This window comes from Emydura macquarii, unplaced genomic scaffold (genome assembly GCF_026122565.2).
Source record: "Emydura macquarii macquarii isolate MOO-44397 ecotype Brisbane River unplaced genomic scaffold, CSIRO-AGI_Emac_v2 contig_2205, whole genome shotgun sequence".
Classification (NCBI taxonomy): Eukaryota; Metazoa; Chordata; order Testudines; family Chelidae; genus Emydura; species Emydura macquarii.
In genome coordinates, this window is record NW_027132342.1 from 6,221,618 (window position 1) to 6,241,246 (window position 19,629).

Below are 19,629 nucleotides of genomic sequence, written 5' to 3' on the forward strand. Positions count from 1 at the left end.
ACCATCCTTCCCTCCATTCTCACTATTTTCTTGTATTGCTGTGTTTGCTCTGTAAGTAATTGTTGTCTTTATTGACTTAATGTAAAGGGTAACATTTATCTATAGAAAAACAGCCAGATGTAAGATGATATTAAGGCTGGATTTACCCTGACAAAGGCAGCAATGCTGCCTGCATCTAAGCAGTGAGGTCTAGTGACTTGAGCAAAAAAGCTGGGAATCTAAGGGTTTGAGCTGAAAGGCATTTGTCTAACACACACTCCCTGAGGGATATTAACCAAGTCATATGGAAGGGCAGTTATGCTCAGAAATGTGACTATGTAAATATGGCACCTTCTCATTCAACATATCTGCTTTTTTGTATCATATCTGCTCACTCTCTTACAAAAAACAAATTTTCACTCCTGTCAGCCCTGCATAGTTCATTCAGCTAGGGAAGAGCAAGCTAGATTTTATATTGCCTCTCTCCTAAGAAGAATAGCCAGTTTAGTCATTTTTATTATTTATTTGTCAAGGGCTGACATTGTATAAGACACTGTTACCTGCCCCAAGCTGTTTACAATGTACAAGAGAGACCTCGATGGGACCAGATACACTGGGAGCTCCAGAGGAGATTTTTGATTTACAAAATCAAATGCACTACAAGTTCCAATAGCAGATTATTTTCCCTGCTGCTCAGTGCACGTGAAACAGAAAGAGCGCAAAACTTGACTTTCAGATCTCAGATGGAGACTGAAAACTGTCAATTGGACAAGAAAATTAAACTCTTGAGTTGTAAACTGAAATTTTATCTGGCAATCCACTAAGAGGGAATATATGCAAAATCCCACAATGTCAAGTACTCTTTGATAGTAGCAGTAGCAGGACTTTAACCTCCTCTCTCTGTCAACACAACAGATTGTTTAAACTGTCCACTGTTACCCCCAGGTCCTTTTCTGCAGAGCTGCTGCCCAGCTCGTCGGTCCCCAGTCTATAGCTGTGCATGGGATTCTTTCTTCCTAAGTGGAGGACTCTGCACTTTTCTTTGTTGAACCTCATTAGATTTCTTTTGGCCCAATCCTCCAGTTTGTTTAGGTCACTCTGTATCCTATCCCTACCTTGCAGGGTATCTACCACTCCCCCCAGCTTAGTGTCATCCGCAAACTTGCTGAGGGTGCAATCTACCCCATCCTCCAGATCATTAATAAAGATGTTGAACAAAACCGGCCCCAGGACACCCCTGGGGAACTCCGCTTGTGACCGGTTTGCCAGCTAGACATGGAGCCATTGATCACTACTGTTGTTCACTATCCATTTTATAGTCAACTTGCTGATAAGAATACTGTGAGAAACCGTATCAAAAGCTTTGCTAAAGTCAAGGTGGAAACCTCCTCTCTCTGTAACCCTGTTATACTTAACAAACAAACAAGAAATCCCAAACATATTTCAGGTATTGGTTCTTAAGAAAGAAAAACTATCAACAGCCATAGGACCTGATTCTAATATCACACCAGTTTTACATTGGTGTAGCTCCATTGGCTTTTACAAAATTACTCCTGATTTACACTAGTGTAAGTGAGATTTGAATGAGGCTCCAAAAAGGGAAGGACAATGATCTTCCAATCCAGTGCAAGCCCAGTTGTCTTAAAAACTATAATAATGATTTACACTTCTATAGTGGAATTCAAAATGCTATAGAAACATTAAATAACTCAGTGAGTTAAATATTTCATGCTTGCTTTATGAATTGTAAAGAGGCATGGAAATTTGCCAAAGATCAGTATCAGAGCTGGGACAGAGCCCAAGAATCTGGAATTCCAGTCCCATGACTTCAAAATTACTGCCTCCCTGGGCACATCCAAAATGTTGTAAGAAATAGGACTTTGTGTAAATAGCGAAGAAAATCCTTGTACTGGAGACCTCAGCACATTACCAACACTTTGTTGTCCAGAAACTTTCAATTAACTGATTAAGTTGATTAAGTATGATTATTGATTTTTTATTATCTGGTATTAGTTTTTGCTATAATATTGTATTCAATAATAATACCTAACTCTTGGAATGCTTTTTATCCATAGATCTCAAAGCACTTTACAATGGAGGTCAGTATCATAATCTCTATTTTACAGATGGGGAAACTGAGAGAGGGAGTGATTTGCCCAAGGTCACTGGCAGAGCTGAGAATAGAACCCAGGTCTCCTAAATGCCAGTCCACTGCTCTATCCAATAGGCCACATTTCCTTCACGTTACACTGTTTCTTTGGGACACAATAACATTTATGTAATATTTCTGATAATTAATTTTTACATACAGTTGGTGAAATTTTACATTAATTTACACCCATTTAACTTACTTGGCTTCCAGTTTTGTCCAGGACATATAGTAAAATAAGCAGCAAAAGAATAACCTTTGAAAAGATCCACTGGTCTGAAAAATTCTGATGTTTTTTTCAATCTGGTAGAACTTTTTAAGAACATCTATTGTACATAGCCCACAAAACTCTACAATGAAAAAGACTTTTTCTAAATTCCATCAAACAATTTAAAGTCATATTAGGTATAGTAAGAGATTTAATTATAGAAAATCAAAAGCAAAATGGTTTTAATTATACAGAATAACAGCTCACAGGCGGGAAGTTTGATTAATTGGGGTTTGCCTACCTAAAGCTGAGTTGTTTTCCTTTTTCTTTATTTCTCTAAAATTGGCATCTGGTTGGTTTTTTTTTGTTTGTTTGTTTTTGTTTTTTTTGTTTTCTCGCTATTAAAAAAAAGTGTTACGGTATAATATTATGTCATTGCATTTCTTTGGCATGTTCAGACACCACATCACAACACTGTGGCATCACTTAATGGCATGAATCACCATTCCGTCATCTAAAAATATATATACGTTGTCAACTTTCTCTTCTGGTTGTCTTAGTGTGTTTCTGTGTCTGTTTTTTGTCTGTTTAGATTGCAAAACTACTTAGGGCAGTGATTGTGCCTCCTTTTTGACTTGCACAGGGTTAAGCACATTATCAGTTAACAAATAATGCAAATAAAAACAACGAGAGTTCTGTGGCACTTTAAAGACTAACAAATTTAATTTTTGTTAAATTTGTTAGTCTTTAAAGTGCCACAGAACTCTCGTTGTTTTTGCTGTATGCAGACTAACATGGCTACCCCTCTGGAAATGCAAATAAAGAATTTCTCTATGGGAATTCAAAATAGTGTAGGGGCTACTTTAATATCCTGCAGGTAGCACTTCTGAAAACTTCATAAAAATCAAGATGACTCTGCATCCTACTTGCAGGATTGGTATTGCTAGCCCCGAAATCCCTTTAAAATTTGAATGAACTTAGAAAAACCAGTATGAATGGCAGTCCTAATTTGCCAGTTTCCTAGTGATCCAAAAGTCCATTTATCTGAAGATTTAACGATGTTCCTTTACATCTGCGGGCAAATGGGGTTGAAATCCCATACAATGCTGTTGTATTTCTTTATAAACAAGATACAGTATATTAATATGCAAAAATGTGAGAGGTGTATGTGTGTTATGAGTTCTGATGGAAATATTTTTTAAGTCATCTTTAAAAGAAAGGAAAAATATTTTTCCTGAAGTTGTGTTTCCAGGGCATTCTATGTTTTGCTAAATGCACACCCATTATTCACTGGCACTTCACTACAAATGCCTGTCAGAAGGAGTCTATTTCAAAACCAGGGTTTTAACTTTTTAATTTGTTTTTTGATTATCGTATCTCCAGACATTCCTTTCACAGACATCAGCTACTTATTCAGGGATGGAAGGGGAATACCTTCTCTGTAAAAATGGGTTTTATATTTAATTTTGGAAAGTTGTTAAATGGAAATTACAGAGCCTATTGATATGCTGTGCTGCAAGTTAAATTTAAGAAAATGTAGGAAATTACATGTGATGGTTGCATTTTTAAGGTAATTTGGAACTAATTTTAGTAGAGACATGAAAAACCAGGTACAATATACTGTCTGTGTTGGGCCTGATCCTACCCATGCTTTGTTGCTGTGGAACTCCCATTGACTTCGGTGTGGACAGAATGCTTTCAGGATCTGGCCCTCCAGTCTAGATGCCTACTACTACTGAGCACTTACATACAGCTTCACAGCTGTAGATCTCTAAGTGTTCTACAAGAGAAATGAAGTGTCATTGTCATAGATTTAATATATTTTAAGGCCCAAAGGGGACCATTATGATCTACAACTTTCTGCATAACACGGGACATAGAATGTCATCTAGCAATTCCTGTATCTAGCCCAACAACTAGTGGTTGAACTGAAGCATATATTTAATTTCCACAGGATATCTTTCTAAACGATTCCTCACGATGGAGCATTTACCACATTGCTAGTGAATCTGTTCCTGTGATTAATTGCCCTGGTTATTAAAAATCTGTGTTTTCACATGGAAAAATATCCCAGATGACAAGTATAAATGTAGGAAAACAACTGCCAGCTTTACCTGACAAGCTCTGGTGATATTTGACCAGGTCACCAAATCTTAAAACCTGGAAAATTCCAGTTTCTGACTTGTGCAGTTTAATATGTTTGACTTGCAGGGCTCCTGGGTAAAATTTGTAACTATTAGAAATAACCTGGCAAATTCACTGACATACGAACAACCAAAATGTGAATGACTTGAATTAATAAACAACACACGTTCAACATAGATACCATGCATTGAGAAATGAGTCTTTCATTACCATAAAATGTAACAAAAGTTAATTATAGAAACCATACTGATGGTAAATATAACTCCATGCAAAAAATATTTTAATTCCTCTTCCTGTCTCCAAAGCTGCCTGTCTGAGTAAGTGAAACACTCCTGGGGCTGATTCTCATTTATACTAAGGCCCCTTTAGCCCACTCTGGCAGCATAAGCAGGTGTAAATTATATTTCTACTTTGTGTAAATGATAATCAGGACCTCCTGTGGTTAGTACCAACACTGTATGATATCATCTCACCTAGAGGGTCAACGACAACTCTGTTACTCTTCTTATTATGCATGTCATTTCTATATCACTTCAGTTATTTTTAACCTGTTACCTCACTTCAGTTTAATGCAACTCCCCAGAGCTTCTCAGCTTCAGCCACAACAGACCTTTTTAAAATATACCTCCTATTCTTGCTTTTCTGAGACGACACTTCACAGAGCCATGTGGAATTTTGGTATTATACTGTATAAGCTAATACATTGCAATGCCATGCAGCATCCTGGAAATAATTAACAGTATTATGCACACTGATAAAATCTTTACTGAAAACTCCTTGTGCTATGACATAGTGTTTTCATATTCACACACATTTCCAGTTAAAAACCTGACACATACTGTACATTTCTAATTTGACAGAAATGTGAACTTTTGCATTAGAGACTTTTCCATCACAATCATTAAATAGCCCTAGGCTACAGTTTAATTAAAGGCAGTCCCTGGCCTGATGTTTCTGCTGGCATTGTACTATATTATTCAGTATAGACTGCCTAACGAAATTTTATAAAAACCCAAACCCATTGCTCTGGAAAAACAATTGTTTTGATACACTTAGACTTTTCACTTGACCCAGTACATGTTGCTGTTTGCTGAAAGTTTCTCGTCTGTTGAGCTACAACAGACACACGCAACACCTGGCACAGCTGGACAAACCAGAAATTGGGCATTGACATAATAGGATGGCAATTTTTGTGTTTTCAATTAATATTCTAATATTGATGCCTATCCTCATATATTTTGATCTAGTTCCGAGATGCTAGAGAGGTTCAGGCGTTTTCCACAAAATGTTTAGCAAAAGTATTCTATATTTACAGAATATATGTTTAAAAAATCCAGCAATATTTGTATAACATTGCACCTAATTATTTGAATATGATAATATTAATTCTATAAGTACAAACGTTGAAAATTTACAAGATTACATTATTTCATTCAAAAATACATGAAAAAATGGCCTGATTCTGGTGCTAATTATATATATATATCAGAAGGAATCATATTGGTGTCAAAGGATTTACACTGAATCAGACTCATCATGGCCAATATTTTCAACATTAGAAATCTAAATATAAACTCCTAAATCAATATTTAGGCCCCTGTACTCCAATTCACTGCATACAAGAGTGTCACAGGTTAATTTATGAATTATTCCAATTCTCAAACTAACTAGCTTGGACTCTTGCATATGAGAGTGAATTTCTTGGACGTACAAACCTTTTATTGCATGGGAAAAAGCAGATAGTTCAATTTTTTTTATGGTCTCCAGAATGTGTTGCATATAAATAATGTTTATTTTTCTTTTCTTTTCTTTTTTTTTAAATTTTGAAATAGAAGCAATGAGCCAAACTCTCTCCACTGATTTGGTCCCTTTGTGTGGCTCTGTTTGTACTGACTGAATCTAGGCAGCTGAGATTTTTCCCTAGTTGAGCGGGAGCTCCTAGCTGAAGTGAGAGTGAAATAATTGGAAGTGGCTGGTGGGGTGTGACCAGAACACAGCTGCGTACCAGCAATCCTCAGCTTTTGGAAGGTGCCTTGGGGATCTGTACTGGGGCCACAGCTGTGCAGTGCAGAGAGCCAGGGAGTCATAAATGGCTCCCTGTGGGGCACCCTCTTTCCAGTACTAAGTAGATGTGGCTCTGGAGAGAATCTGGCCTGGTGTGTATTGCCCTTATTTTCACACAATTACTAGTTTGAACATGATTATAATTGATTTTGGAAGCATGTTGATTACTATACTCAGCTTGCTTGTAAATATTATCTTTGACTGTAAGAGAGAGATTTCATGCTTCTGAATATAATGCATGTACATTTCCACAGGGAAATTTCATGTACAACAGGGCAACGCTCATGCTTCAAAAAAGCATTTCTGCACATTAGCGCATTTCTGTACATTAGCACATGTCTTAACATAGAACTCCGGGGAAATAATGTCCAGGCCAAGTTTTATTACATGGGAGTGTTTTAAACAGCTATCCAACTGGAGTAGCTACCTCACTCACAAAATTTACTTTAAATTTATTTTATATGTGCATAATCTTATTGTTCAAGAGAAAAAGGGTTTTAAATAGGGTTAGACCAAACTGTTAATTGGTTTGAGGGAGGAAAATCTGTTCCATTACAACTTTCTGATTAGTTGTCACAAATAATAATAATTAATAATCTAGGATTGAATAAAGAACCAAATCTCAAAAATTCTGGTTATGATGAGGTCTCCCTGAAATATGAAGCTACTCTATTTGGTGCAAGGCATGGCTATTCTTTGTATGATTTGGTGATCAGCTTGTGAAGTTTTGTTATCAACACTGACTGTCGAAAATGTTCACTACATGAGGTAATAATAAAAAACCATAAAAAGCCATTTATGTTGAATGAAGGGCTTTTATACACAGAAAGGATTGTTCCTGATATTCCAAAAGTAGTTTTTTGAATGAGATGGAGAAGTAGGGTTAGTTTAGAGCTTAGAAGAGGAAATGGACTGTATAGGAACATAGAATTCCAATACTGCATCAGACCAGTGGAGCATCTCGTTCAGAATGCTGGTCCTGACAGTGGTCATGTACCAGGTGCTTCAGAGGAAGCCACAAGGCACCTTGGTGTAGACATTTTTGGGGTATGCTGATCCTATGGAAAGTTTTCTCCTCACCCCTAATAGTTAGGGTTTGACTTGTGTGCTGAAGCATGAAAGCTTTCATTCTTCCCCAAACTCTTGTTTCTTTTTTTATGTCCTAATAGAACTGTGGATATGTGGCTATACTGTTATACACATGAGCGTCGAACCCTGCTTAGGATCAATTACTATAAGCTCAACAGAGGTACCGCATCTCTTTGATGTTAGGAGTCTAGATGTCTGAATTTTAATTAGGAGTAGGCAAATGGATTCAGACAAACACTGAAGCACATGGCCCAAACATTTGACAGGCTAGATGTTAAAGACCCACCCATTATGAATTCTAATGTAGAATCTCTACTGATTTATCTTTAGCGCAGTGTTAAAAAAAACCTCTTCCTCACCTTATTCTATGAAATATTTGAAACTCTATATCTCTCAGTTATTCTCTTCTTGCACCTACAGCTGTGCTCAACAAGCTTCTTTTTAGATCTATGTTAAATGTTCACAACAGAAATTAAAATCAAAGTGAATTAAACTAAACCAAATTTAGGCCAATTTAATTTTGAATGAGGGCATCTGCACAGGGCTTTAATGCAGTGTAACAAATCCTCTTTAAATTAAGACATTTAGGTCATTTGGATTAATTTACCTGAGTGTCCCCCATGTCAACAAGCCCATAGACATCATTGGGTAGAGTCTAGAGACAGTATAACAAATCCAAAGTGTAAATCCAGACATCTAAGAACTTGAGATCAATATTCTCATTTCTAGAAATACAATTAAACAATGTAGGCAAGAGAATCAAGCAAGACAAAATAAGACAGGCACCTCTTAAAAATGTATTCGGTCTTCCTCACCTGCAAATTAGCGGGCCTAGCTTCCAGTTCTTGTTAGGCACTTGAGGTCACTGTGAGCCTCTTCTTCAGATGGACTCAGTGACCACATCACACACAGCATTAGAGTTATAGATTTCAAATCCAGAAGGGATCGTTGTGATCATCTACTCTGATTTTCTGCATAACACAGACATAGAACTTCTACAAAATCATTCCTAGCATGTATCCCTTAAAAAAAATCCAGTCTGGATTTAAAAATTGCCAGTGGTGGAGACTCCTCCATGACTCTTGGTAAATTGCTGTAATGGTTTATTACTGTTAAAAATGTATGCCTTATTTCCAGTCTGACCCACCACTGACAAACTTAATGGTATTGGAGGGTAGTTGAGGCCAGAGTTCTACACCTTCAGCTTGACAACCCTGTGCTGGTGGTGGCCCACAGGTCAGAAAGCGGTAATGGTACATCTGTGGTATAGCACTACCATGCCAGCAAGGTATAGCACACACCTGCCCATTTAATTTTGACAGATGGTGGAGCATAAAATAGAGACCTTTTATGTTCAAGGATCAGATGGGCAGATGGGTCAAACTGAAATGACTAAAGGCGTAGTCATTGAGAATAACCACCACGGATGGGTTAATTTTTCACCAAAGTACTACTGCAAATTGAAATACTGTGAAAATTGTGAATAGACAACAAGAAAAATCAGACTGAGCCATGAGTTTATTGTTGCTGTAATTAAACTATAGATTTCATCATTAAAAATTCTACAGATTATTTTTAAAGGCTATATAAATTATATAAAAATATGAAGAGAACTGTGTGTGTGTGTGTGAGAGAGAGAGAGAGAGAATGAACAATGAGGTCAGAGAAAAATGTAAGATAGGTGAAAACACTTCTCTAAATATACAATTCATCCTATGTTCCTAGTAATTACATATGGACTTCCACTGGTACATGGAATCTGAATTTTGGGAATATTCAAGTCTGGATCCAAACTTTGTCATTTAGACCTTTTCTATAGTGGAGTGGGCTGAGATCCTAAATCTGCATATGCCCAAATTTTGTGTAATTTTGGATTCAGATCAGATTTTAGATTTCAACTTCCTGATTTGGGCCCATTATGTGAAATTTGTTTCAAGTACAATGGGAAAGGTAATCATATGAGAGGGCTCCATGTTTCTAAAACTAAACTAGCTCTTTATTACAAGAACTGTTTACAGAGTTGCTGCATCTGGAGCTGTCATTCAAGCCATATGCACACAGACTAGCTCCTTGGTATCTCCTCCAAACTCCTTGGTATCTCCTCCAAACATCATCTTTGCTTTCTTTGACAATAGTTGCACACTGAGCAGAGGTCTTAATTGAGCAGTGTGGGAATAATGACATCCAGGACCCTTTCTTGAGCTGATATTGTTAATTTAGAACCCTGTAAGGTATATTAATAGTTTAATTTCTTTCCTCCAATGTGTCTTACTTTGCATTTATAGACATTTAATTTCAATCATTGTTCTATTGCCCACTCACCTCGCTTGTGTTGTGTTTCTCTGAAATTCCTCATGGTCCTCTCTAGTCCTGACTAACCTAAATAACTATCTGCAAATTTTGCTACCATACCTCTCACCCACTTTTCCAGAGTATTAATAATTCTATTAAACAACACAGGACCTAATATGGAAACTTCAGGCACCCAGCTGTTAGCCTTTTGCCATTATGAAAATTGACCATTTAATATTATTCTTTGTTTTCTGTCTGCTAGCCAGTTTTTGATCCTAACAATACTTTTTCACTTCATGACTATTTTACCTTTTATAGTAGTTTCTTATGATGGACCTTGTCAAGGCCTTTTGAAAGCCTAAATAAATGGAGGTCTACTTTATCCACTACTTTGGCATGCTCAAATAATTCTAGATAGTTTTGTTTTGTGGAATCTGTGCTGGTTAAGTTCTTCCAGGTGTTTTGTTGTTCTGTTTTTAATAATAGTTTCACTCATTGTGCTTGGTACAGATATAAGCGTTAGTGGTCTGTAATTCACCACTAGAGCCTTTTTTAAATATAGGTACATCATTTGCTAACCTCCAGTCCTCTGGAACAGTGGCTGAATTTAAAACGAGTTTGCTTACTCTTGTTAGTAGCTCAACCACTTTACTTAAGCTTCCTCAGAACTCTTGGTTGTATATAGGGCTGGAAGGATTAGATTTTTAATGGTAAATGTTAGTTAATGCTGACTTCACGGTATGCACAGAAACCGATGAAAAAATATTTCCATAGATGATGAGTGAAATTTACAGATAGACAAAATAAGAGAAATGCTGCTTGAAAACTTATTGGAGTTTGATCTAAGGATATTTACTTTGTATATTTTGACATGTGATGTTAACAATTTGTATTTTAACAGTTATCAAGCTTTAACTTTTTGAATCTCAATATCTATGGTCATTAAATGATTGTCTCTTCTCCTATTGTCTGACCCTCCCATAAATTCTCAAAATTGTGCAAAATTAAATTGGTAAAAGGCTTTTAAAATGCTTTAAAATAAGTAGATATTATCTGTCAAAATTTAAAAAAAGAAAAAATCAAATTCTGCCAAGCCTACTTGTCCTCCGTGTGGGTCAGGTGAATTACTGCATTTTAAATGATCAATTTGGTCCAACACTCTTCTTCTGATATGTCAATCTCTGAGAGCATGTCATCTATATTACCAGAAAAGAGCAGGTCTGAGATGGGTATTTCCTCAGCATCCTCAGTGTTGAAGACCTGATGCAAAGAAATCACAGTTGATCTTAACTGTCCAACTAGAGCACAAAGACAGAAGCATTCTCTTAGAAACCTAGGACCCTAGCCATAAATCTCTTTCTAAATCAACATTAACATTCTGAATTGCATCCAGAAACAAAACTGGAAACAGGTGTGGTCTCTGGAGCATTGGTGTGATATGACTCCAACACAACACAAAGGTAAAAATGCAAGTATCTGTATTTAGTACAAATTGCATTTTAGGAGAGGTCATCTTCAAGTCACATGTGGTGTGCACTGTAGAATTCAGTCTGTTGTGACAGTGGAATGAATGATGGTGACAAGATCAATACTAATCTGGATGTCACAGTCTCTTACCAAGCATAGGTGGAATAAACCACTATTGGCTAGTACTACTCTGTGGACATCCAAGGATCTAATAGTGATTTAAAGCCCCAGCTCATGCTATACCAGGGTTAGTTTGGGTTGTGCTGCAGCCAGAGTCCCCTGAGAAAATTTGGGGGACTCAAAATGTGGCTGACAGAATTCTTCTTGGGGGGCTCCCAGATAGAATATGCTGCAGAAGAAATACATAACTTTCTCATATCTAGGTTCCCAGTTCAAGTCCAGCTTGAATTGAAAGTGACTGTCGGATAGTTGTTTACTAGCCTATATGGAATGAGTTGTTGGGTTTCTACTCAGATAATCATCTCATAAAAATCAGCACCATAAATGGCAGTAATTGGACAGTCTCTGTAGAAAGCACAAGGATTAAACTGATTTGAAGACTTTACTATCCGCCCACCCCTAATATGGATACTCCAGGTCATAGTTGAAACGTGATAGCATGAAAGTGCAGGAAAGATGTTGCCTGTATTGTTTTTGTTTGGTGTATAATCAGAGGGTTTTAAATCTCTAGAGCTGTCAATTAATGCCTTTTAAAGAGCGCTGACACTATTTAAGAAAAGGTCTTCATCTGGAGAATCACTATAGGAACTCTTTCAAGTCTCCAGGAGGAATTTCAAATTCAGTGGCTGTTCAGTCTTTTTGTTTTGCTGAGAATTAGAGCTAAGTTGTTTATGTGAATGCTAAAATAATAACCCTTTTTGTGTTACTGGTGACTAATTATGTATTGTCAAATGGTAGGCTGGAAGATGCATGATTATATCATGTAGAAAACATCTTCTCCCTCCCTAGCACTCATAGAAGGACATTTCCTTTCTACTCCGCATCACTTCTGTTTTTCACACAAAAATAAGAGATTTTATTTATTGCTTACATAGGCTTACTGGCTGTATTTAACACTCCTTGTATTTATTTCAATCACTGATGCAAAATTAGAAGGTGAGACTAAAAAGTGGAGTTGAATACAAAAAGTGTTTGAGTATCAGACACAAGTCACCATATATGAGACGTCTCTAGTTAAGGGTGTATCCAGCTTTCTAGACTTTTGATGTAAACAGGAAAGTTGCTGTGGAATTTTTTTCTTTGAAAACATTTGTTTTTGTCAAAAAAAAAAAATGCCTGCAAATTTTTGTCAAACATGGACTTTTTCTGCAGAAACTCAAAAGTCATTTTTCATCCAAAAAAAAAAAAAAAAAAAAAAAAAAAAAAAAAAAAAAAAAAAAAAAAGCTTATTTGAATGAAAAACGTGACCAGTTCTACTCAGCCTACCACCAAGGCTAGTAACTGCAGTCTGCTCCCTATTCCAAAGGGGAAGGGCGGTAATTCCTCATAACAGTGGCTGTGAAATTCCAGAATGATTGTTATAGCGTCTCCTGTAGTTTTCTTTAGGGCCAACCCCGTGGCTCAGTGCAATTAATATAGAGTACAATGGCAGTTTGGCTCAGAGGAATGACACTGGAGGGACCTACTGAGCATAACCTAACTCACTCTCGACATTCCCCCGTGGGAAATATGCTGTCCCTGATTGACTGACGTTAGCTAGGAACATCTTTTATAAGGGCCAATCAGCCTAAAGTTGTCACTTCTCCCTGGTTGACAACTTTGCCAAGGGGAAACAAAAGGCCCATCAGACTGAAGATGATTCCTAAACAATAAGAGGGGAAGGAAGGAGCCCCCCACCATGTCTGACAGGAAAGTGTAAGGACTAAAGCCATGTCAAATGGTGTAGACATCAGGAGAAAGAGAATTTTCATTAAACGTATAATTTATTTCTCTTTCAGCGAATGAACAGGAAAAATAGAACTAAGGGCTTAATTCCACTCCCATTTAACTCAAGTGTTGCCATTGATTTCAGTAGGAGCAGGCCCTAAAGGAAACAATGTGAAATTTCTTATTTTCATAAGGATGCTGACTTCTCTCCAGGGACAATGTAATATGCAGCATCATTTGTAAATTCTATAACGTTTATTAAAAAAATCTTTCTATTTTAATTTATGTTCCTGATATTTTTAACTTCTTCCCTGTTAAGACGCAGAGTTTGCATAATATGTCAGTTTTTCTTATTTCCCCAGCAAGGCTCTGGCTTCTGGGTAAAGTCTTTGAGTGGACAAAATTTAATATGTTAATAAAATAACAATGAAACTGAAGTGAATCAGACTTGCATTATCTAATATGAATTCTATTTCCCTAGCAGTGTGTAATGTTCTCTGGGTTTTATCATAATCCTTTAAACTGATGACAATGATTTATTTCTGCTAGATGAATGAAGAAAATAATTAGTGAATTGCTGGATAGATGCTTTGTTAAATTAGTCCCAGACTGAATGGGAGTCTCTAAACAAATTGTTTTGTGTGCTTGCTTGTCATTAGACATTCTGGACCTGATTCTTCTTTCACATATGCAAGGATAAATCAGAGAAATTTCACTGAAGTCAATAGAGTTCCACAAAAGAGATTAAAAACCAGGCCTTCTGTATTTCTGACTTCAAATATATTTTTTCTGCTATAGGTACCTTCTTTAAAGGGAAGTTTGATAGGTTAGTCCCAACATTTAGGTTTTATTAGTTTACAAAAACTAAATAAGAGCATTTTAGAACACTAATTTTAAAGAGTGCTTTCATGATTTTTTAAATAGACATTTAAAACAAAGCTTATCCCTTGCCATTTTGGAAACATAAAAAGAAGAGCAACTAAGGCTGAATTTTTTTGATGTTCTAAATACACAGAAGTTCCAGAGGGGTAGCCGTGTTGTATACAGCAAAAACAGCAAGAGTCCTGTAGCACCTTAAAGACTAACACATTTTTGCAGGCATAAGCTTTTGTGGGCTACAACCCACTTCGTCAGGTTGCAGCCCACGAAAGCTTATGCCCGCAAAAATGTGTTAGTCTTTAAGGCGCTACAGGCCTCTCATTTTTGCTAAATACACGGAGCTCCTATTGTGTCTCTTACCAAGAAGTTGGTCCAATAAAAGATATTACCTCACCCACCTTGTCTCTCTAACATCCTGGGACAGCATTCTACTTGTCATTTTCCCTTTAAAAGGACACCATCAACTTAAATATCAAAATTATGTTTGAATTATTTTTATCTACCCAAGTTGCAAGTAACACCTGAGATTACTATGAGGGGAAAACGGCTTAATTTAAATCCACGGCTATTTGTGTTGCTTCATTTTCACTGTGCAGCCTTAGTATTGACGACTCTGAGCATTCAAAAATCATGAGATTGGCATAAAAATCAAGATTTTTTCATTTTTAACAGGAAGCTGCCCATTCCAAATTGTGTGTGATGACCTCAGGGTCAAAATTAAACCTTAAATACACATGCAAAAATGCAGGCATCCATGTTTGCTACTTGAAGAGGATTCCATTTATCCTGTCTTATCCCCTGGGATGTAGGAAGCTGCCATTCTCTCACTCTCTTTCTTCCCTTCCCTAAGTAGACAGGCAGCTGCCGCACTCTCTTTTCACCTCTATGCTCACCTATAATCTTCTGTCCCCCACTTATGTTGTACATTCACTTACTCCCCCCCATATTTCCCTACCTTTTATTTCAGTCTCCTCCCCATCCAGTCTCCTCCCTGCCATACCCACACCCTTAAACCCCCTCCATCTGTCTTTTGTTTCCCACAGTTCCCATCATCTTCTCAGTCAACCTCCTGCTTTCCCCCCATTTCTTAGCACCCCGTGCCTTCTGCTTTCCATATTCCCCTCTTAGCTTCTTTTCTATTTCCTTTCATATATGCCCAATTTACTGCCTCCCAGCCTCTTATTCCAGGTACCCTCACATTCTCCTGTCCTCTGCCTGGCTCTCACATGGTAACTAAGGGGGAGCCATCACCTTCCCAGCTAGCAGCCTGGCATCAGTCCCATTGTAATCAGTGGGATGTGGTGGCCATCTTTGCTGGGTGCAGACATCACTTATGTTAAAGGGACATTTCTTAGATCTTGCTGGGGACAGCCTGTTGCTTCAGTCCCATTGGTGATAATGGGATAAGGTGGTCATTTTGGATAAGGGCAACACTCACTAGACTGAAGGCAGTAATCAGAAAATCATGAGAAGATTTTAAAAACACAATTGTTGTGGGACTACTCTGATTAGCGATAAAGTCATGAGAGACTTGTATTTTTGGCAGCCCAAAGGAAGGAATGGTCTGTTACTCAAAATGGAGTGTTAGGGGGAACCCATTGATGGCTAAAGCCTTCTTGGAGCGGCTACAGCACGTGTCTGCCAGCTTGTGGTACAGAAAATATGCCCCCAGACAACTAGGGATAGCACAGCACTCATATTGATACCTTACAGTGGGAATGGTTACACTATTTCTAAATAGACTTCATGTTAATGGGGTCCTGTGAATATGGTTTCAAGGATTAACCTTATGCTCTTTAGCCTGTTTCTTTGAGGTGAAAAATAAAAATTGCCTTTGTACAGAAACTAGAAACTGTTTTTCATACTGTTTGATGGACAACATATTGATTTGTGTGACATTTATATGAACAGATGGGCTTTTCTGTACTAACAGGAAAACAGCAGAGACCCTCAAAAGCCTCTACAAATTGAATGATAATATAGGCCTCTAGTATAAACTGTTTATCAAGGAAAGTCTTGTGTAAGACAAGAAAAAGAGATTTCTTCTGGAGCTTCCTAAGCAACTGCTCTTCATTAAGCTAAAGAACATCTTAAATACCTCAGAGCAGCAGGGACACTTAATCCTCAGTTCTTCCCTCTGAGGTGTTGGAATTGGATGTTTTGTATAATGCCTTCACCAGGTTTGTGTTAAACAAGGAATTCAGAAAGTAGCATTTGTTAAATAACATGAAGCCACACAGTTAGTGTGTGGATTGCAATGGTGCAAACATGGGGAGCACGAGGAGGGATTTTGCCTCAATAAGCTCCGTGGAATTCCACAGCTCCTGCACAAAATCCCTCCTCCATCATTTAGGGAAAGCATTACCTGCTCCCTTCCCTTCCTGGATTGCCTGACTGGCCTCTTCTGCAGGCTGGTTAAGAGGCCTGTTTGACATCTGACTAAATGTCCAGCACCCCTTTCATTTCCAGTACTATCGCAACATCCCCACCAGAGCGACCTCTCACGCATGGTGAGTACAAGGTGACATTGTGCGGAGAACTAAATGTGGCAAAATTGCCAGAATTCTGTTCTGGCACAACCTGGCCCTGGCACAAGGGCCCTCACATAACCATGGTGGACCATTAGGAATCCAAGGATCTCACTTTGGGAAAGACTGATCTGCAGTATTGCTAAGCATTTAGGAAGTCATGCATTTTCACTGTAATTTGGGAGTAAGCCCCATGAAATGTATTAAAACAAGGAGTTATGTGATGAAATCTTTCACAGCTCTTGAAAATGAAGAGGTAAGGGCTATTGTATTTTGCTTATACATTGTCACTGACCTACCATTATGTAACAAATTGTCTTGTAAAGGGCTCTGTGATACCTTGAGTAAAAAAGGCACTGCTATTTAAATAAAACCAATCATTTCTATTCTAAATTTCTATATATGTTTTTTTCAACAGGTCTGTGGGTTGTCATTTGGTCATTTCCTAGTTCAATGAATGTGTAAATTAAAAAATGTTCTTGAGAAAGCAGATGCACAAGCAAGAATGTGGTTGCATACTTAGTGTCACTTTGCTGTGCTGTAGTGATACAGTGTTCCTACCTGTAGTCAGACATCAGTAAACCAACACTGATTTTTCTTCCTTAACGTATTGTAATCCAGGATTAACATACACAAAACACTTCGACATCCTTCATTAGAAAGCAGGCTATGGCTTTCCGATCAGCTGAATAGAATCCAGTTTGCTGAGGAAAAAAAGCTAATTGCAGGGAATAAACTAAATAATGGATTTAAAACATAAAAGCCCAACATGTTAATGATTCCAGCTGAAACTCTGACTCAGTTCTCTGTATTTCACTGCACTCTTATGCCTGGTGTGTGAATTATGGAGATATAAGAACAATGTATAATGTTGACTATACCTCCCTTCCAATACTTAGACAAGTATAAGTGCTGCCACCATTTTTATTTGTTCTGCAGGAAAGAATAATTGTCTTGTGATGCTCCATCACAGCACCATGACATTTGCATTCACATGAGATGAAGCATAGAATGATTCTGTCTTTATTGCAGAGAGAGATTCTGAAAACTTTGATAGATGTAAAAAAATGTGCAGGGATTTTTAAGAAGAGAATATTAACCCTGGTTTTCTGGACAAATTCTATTAATGGTTACTGCATCCTGCCTACTTTGAATTTCCCAAGTATTTTCAATTCAAAACAGTATTTTATTTCCTGTGCTAAACTGATGCATAGTGCTACTGTGTGCTGTTCAGCGACTGTCACCATTGATCGCATAGGTGGATGAATTTCAGAGGCAGATGAAGGGACTCTTCTACATGTAGTTTAGTTTCCTTCAGAATGAAAGGAAATATATAATAAAATTCCAGGATTGTCATTCTGGTGTGTCACCCTGAAACCTAGGCTTCAATCGGTTGAGTTAGCATGAAGCAACAGAAACAGTTATGAGCATGGTTTTGTTCAAAATATCATCAAGTTCAATCGTCACTGGCCCTGTGAGAACCCGATGGAATATTGGCATCCAAAGGTTCCATGGCAGTTGATTGGAGGAGGTGGGAGTAACAGCTGCATGGGGTAACAAAGAGGTGGTTGTGCCTCCAGCCAGGGGGCAGCTCTGTGCACAAACTTTGAGGATCATGTTCGCACAGCAATGTTGCTCACTATAACACCGTGCATAGAAACAAGAGCCCCCATTTTTGGCTTTTTTTACATGCATGACTTTAAGAATTACACCCATATGACAGCACAGGCTTTCAGATACTTGTCTATATGAAACAAATCATTGTCATGCATTGCTGCACATAACATCATCACGACACATTACCAGTGCATCACAATGCAGAGTCAAAGTGCTAGGAGGGATCTTATGCCAGTGGTACATTAATGCTGTGGAGGAACAGCCTTAATTTATAACAGGATTGGCTGGCTCAGTTTTTAGGGAGCTGCAGTCAGCCCCTAAATATCTTGCCTGAGGCCACAGAATGATCAATACTAGAGCCAGGAATAGAATTCAGGGGGAGCTCTGTATCCCAGTAGCCTGTTCTAACCACACTTCTTCCTTGTTTATTCCTTTTTCCCTTAAGGTGTATTTCATATTCTTTTGTTTGTAGTGTTGTTGTAGCCATGTTGATCCCAGGATATGAGAGACAAGATGGGTGAGGTAATAGCTTTGACTGGACCAAATTCTGTTGGTGGAAGAGACAACCTTTCAAGATCCATGCCTATCACCACATGTGGTGTACCTCATCCAGTGCATCAAATGCCCCCAACAACAACTATGTGGGTGAAACCAGACAATCACTATGCTCTCAAATCAACTCTCACAGAAAAATAAGACAAAAATACCCTGTCACCTGTGGGCAAACACTTTTCACAAAGCAATCACTCCATATCTGACCCCTCAGTCTTCATCCTCAAAGGAAAGCTGCCCAACTCCTTCAAAAGACAAGCTTGGAAATTTAAACTCAAAACTCTGCTAGATACTAAAAATCATGGTCACAATGGAGATTCTGATTTTATCATTACAACAATTTGTAACCAACTAACCTTGTCCTACGACTGCAGAGGGGTTAATTGCCCACTTTAAGTGATTTCTTGTGATATGTGTGTTAACCCCTTATGTTTAACAATCTGTCCCATTTGTCACGCTCTTGTTACCTTTTCCAAACCTGAAGAAGAGCTGTGTGAAGCTTGAAAACTTGACTCTCCCACTAACAGAAGATGGCCAATAAAATATGTTACTTTACCCACCTTGTCTTTCCCATATTCTTTTGTGTTCCTTCTATTACTCTGTTCTTGTAATTTGAATAGAAGTTGCATCGCACTGCACAACTGTTTGTGAACACCAGGAATTTATAATTCTGAAATTCTGCTTTATATAATAACTACATTATCCTAGTGCTGCTGGCTTGGTAGTATAGGTGCTGAAAGTAGCGGTGTTGGGAGTGGCTGCCTCACCCCTTG

At 37.8% G+C, this 19,629-nt stretch overlaps 1 protein-coding gene across 2 annotated transcripts in view; it reads left to right on the top strand.

The window, feature by feature from the left end:
* Positions 1-19,629, top strand: part of ST8SIA1 (ST8 alpha-N-acetyl-neuraminide alpha-2,8-sialyltransferase 1) — a 172,331-nt gene that overhangs the window by 115,208 nt on the left and 37,494 nt on the right. The window lies entirely within an intron of this gene.